At 38.1% G+C, this 3,668-nt stretch overlaps 1 non-coding gene across 1 annotated transcript; it reads right to left on the bottom strand.

The window, feature by feature from the left end:
* Window positions 1–3,247: 3,247 nt before the first annotated feature.
* On the bottom strand, window positions 3,248–3,355 carry LOC130958503 (small nucleolar RNA R71). Its single transcript, XR_009077621.1, has one exon. It is a non-coding gene; the product is annotated as a small nucleolar RNA R71 (small nucleolar RNA).
* Between the last annotated feature and the right edge of the window lie 313 nt (window positions 3,356–3,668).

The following is a 3,668-nucleotide window of genomic DNA, read 5'->3' as shown; positions in this document are numbered from 1 at the left end:
GATGGCCCAAACCGGCGTTCAAAGTCACCCTCAGAAATCCCAGCGTTAAACGCCGGAACTGGCACCTAAATGGGAGTTAAACGCCCAAACTGGCATAAAAGCTGGCGTTTAACTCCAAGAAGAGTCTCCACACGAAAATGCTTCATTGCTCAGCCCAAGCACACACCAAGTGGGCCCGGAAGTGGATTTTTATGTCATTTACTCATCTCTGTACACCCTAGGCTACTAGTTTTCTATATATAGGACCTTTTACTATTGTATTTTCATCTTGGTTCTTCTGGTTCCCTCTCTGGGGCCGAAACCAATGATCACTCTTGTTCTTATGTATTTTCAACGGTGGAGTTTCTACACACCATAGATTAAGGTGTGGAGCTCTGCTGTACCTCGAGTATTAATGCAATTACTATTGTTCTTCTATTCAATTCCACTTGTTCTTTGTCCAAGATATCACTTGTTCTTCAACTTGATGAATGTGATGATCCGTGACACTCATCATCATTCTCACTCATGAACAAAGTGACTGACAACCACTCTTGTTCTACAAGCATACGAGGCTCTAGTGAATATCTCTTGGATTCTTTAACCGGAATCTTCGTGGTATAGGCGAGAACTGATGGCGGCATTCAAGAGAATCCGGAAGGTCTAACCTTGTCTGTGGTATTCTGAGTAGGATTCAATGATTGAATGACTGTGACGTGCTTCAAACTCCTAGCAGGCGGGGCGTTAGTGACAGACGCAAAAGAATCGCTGGATTCTATTCCGGCCTGACCGAGAACCGACAGCTGATTAGCCATGCTGTGACAGAGCATAGGAACATTTTCACTGAGAGGATGGGAGGTAGCCACTGACAACGGTGAAACCCTTGCATAAGCTTGCCATGGAAAGGAGTAAGAAGGATTGGATGAAGACAGTAGGAAAGCAGAGAGACGGAAGGGAAGGCATCTTCATACGCTTATCTGAAGCTCTCATCAATGATATACATAAGTATCTCTATCTTTATCTTTATGCTTTGTTCGTTTATCACTATACCCATTTGAGTCTGCCTGACTGAGATCTACAAGGTGACCATAGCTTGCTTCATACCAACAATCTCCGTGGGATCGACCCTTACTCACGTAAGGTATTACTTGGACGACCCAGTGCACTTGCTGGTTAGTTGTGCAAAGTTGTGTAGTGAATCACAATTTCGCGCACCAAGTTTTTGGCGCCGTTGCCGGGGATTGTTCGAGTATGGACAACTGACGGTTCATCTTGTTGCTTAGATTAGGTATTTTTTTTCAGAGTTCTTAAGAATGAATTCTAGTGTTTCAAGGTGATGTTCTTATCATCACCAAAGCTGATTGATCCTCATCAATTTAGCTCTTGAATGCAATGTCTTGCTGAAGCTTAGCTAGCTATGTCTAATTCCTTTAGACTAAAGCTTTAGACTAACATTGCATGATTCCTGGAATTCTCATTAAGAATTTTGATACCTTTATTTTCTTCTTCCACTTAATTTTCGAAAAATCCAAAAAAATTACAAAATCATAAAAATCCAAAAATATTGCATGTTTCTGTTCTTATTGCATTCATGCATGTGTCTTCATTGATCTTCAAGTTGTTCTTGATGATTTCATTGTTCTGATCTTTGAATTCTATTGACTTGAGAGTTTGTGTGTCTCATATGCATTCTCATGTTGTTAGTGTCAGCAGTATACAAACTGCTAAGTTTGGTGTCTTGCATGCATTGTTATTTGATTCTAGTTGCATTTTGATTATTCCTCATTATTAAAAATCCAAAAATATTTTTAATTTGTGTCTTTTCAAGTCAATAATACAGAGAATTGAAGATTTAGAACATACTGCAGAGGAATTATACAGAAAAAGCTGGGCGTTCAAAACGCCCAGTGAAGAAGGACAGACTGGCGTTTAAACGCCAGCCAGGGTGCCTGGTTGGGCGTTTAACGCCCAAAAGGGTAGAGTTTTGGGCGTTAAACGCCAGAATGTGCACCATTCTGGGCGTTTAACGCCAGGATGGCACAAGGGGGAGGATTTTGTTTTCAAAATCAATTTTTTTCAAGTTTTCAAAAGATTTTCAAAATCAAATCTTTTTCAAATCATATCTTTTCAATCAAATGTTTTCAAAATCAATTTCTTTCCTTTTTCAAAGATACTTGCTAACAATTAATGATTTGATTGAACATTTTAAGTATGTTGCCTTTTCTGTTGAGAAAGGTTTAATGTTTGAATCATATCTTTTCTTGTTAGGCAAGTTATTAATTTTTAAAATCAAATCTTTTTAAAATGTTTTCAAATCATATTTTTTCAATCATATCTTTTTAAAACCATAACTTTTCAATCAAATCTTTTTAATCACATCTTTTTCAAAACAGTTTTCAAATCAAATCTTTTTAATTTCTAATTTCAAAATCTTTTTCAAAAATCACTTTACTTCTTTCCCACTTTTGTTTTCGAAAATCAATTAGTGTTTTTCAAAATGTTTTCAAAATCTTTTACTTAATTTTCGAAAATTACTTCCCTTCTTCTCACATCCTTCTATTTATGAACTAACTCTATTCCTTAATGCAAAATTTGAACTCCATCTTCTTTGATAAGTTCGAATTTTCTACTTCTGTTTTCTACTTTTCTTTTCCTCTGACACCTCAAGGAATCTCTATACTGTGACATAGAGGATTCCACATTTTCTTGTTCTCTTCTCTTTCATATGAGCAGGAACAAAGACAAAGGCATTCTTGTTAAAGCTGACCCTGAACCTGAAAGGACCTTGAAGCGAAAGCTAAGAGAAGCTAAAGCACAATTCTCTATAGAGGACCTAACCAAATTCTTCAAAGAAGAAGAAGACATGGCAGCCGAAAACAACAACAATGCAAACAATGCAAGGAAGGTGCTGGGTGACTTTACTGCACCTACTCCCGACTTCTATGGGAGAAGCATCTCTATCCCTGCCATTGGAGCAAACAACTTTGAGCTTAAGCCTCAATTAGTTTCTCTAATGCAACAGAATTGCAAGTTCCATGGACTTCCATTGGAAGATCCTCATCAGTTCTTAGCTGAATTCTTGCAAATCTGTGACACAGTCAAGACTAATGGGGTTGACCCTGAGGTCTACAAACTGATGCTATTCCCTTTTGCTGTAAGAGACAGAGCTAGAATATGGTTGGACTCTCAACCTAAAGAAAGCCTGGACTCTTGGGAAAAGCTAGTCAATGCCTTCTTGGCAAAGTTCTTTCCACCTCAAAAATTGAGTAAGCTTAGAGTGGAAGTCCAAACCTTCAGACAGAAGGATGGAGAATCCCTCTATGAAGCTTGGGAAAGATACAAACAATTGATCAGAAAATGTCCTTCAGACATGCTTTCTGAATGGAGCATCATAGGTATTTTCTATGATGGTCTCTCTGAACTATCCAAGATGTCTTTGGATAGCTCTGCTGGAGGATCTCTTCATTTGAAGAAGACGCCTGCAGAAGCTCAAGAGCTAATTGAAATGGTTACAAATAACCAATTCATGTACACTTCTGAAAGGAATCCTGTGAACAATGGGACTAATCAGAAGAAAGGAGTTCTTGAGATTGACACTCTGAATGCCATATTGGCTCAGAATAAAATATTGACTCAACAAGTCAATTTGATTTCTCAAAGTCTGTCTGGAATGCAAAATGCACCAAGCA

The sequence above is a fragment of the Arachis stenosperma genome, chromosome 10 (assembly GCF_014773155.1).
Source record: "Arachis stenosperma cultivar V10309 chromosome 10, arast.V10309.gnm1.PFL2, whole genome shotgun sequence".
Taxonomy (NCBI): Eukaryota; Viridiplantae; Streptophyta; class Magnoliopsida; order Fabales; family Fabaceae; genus Arachis; species Arachis stenosperma.
The sequence above is the reverse complement of the archived record's forward strand: the minus strand, read 5'-3'. Positions and strand labels throughout refer to the sequence as shown.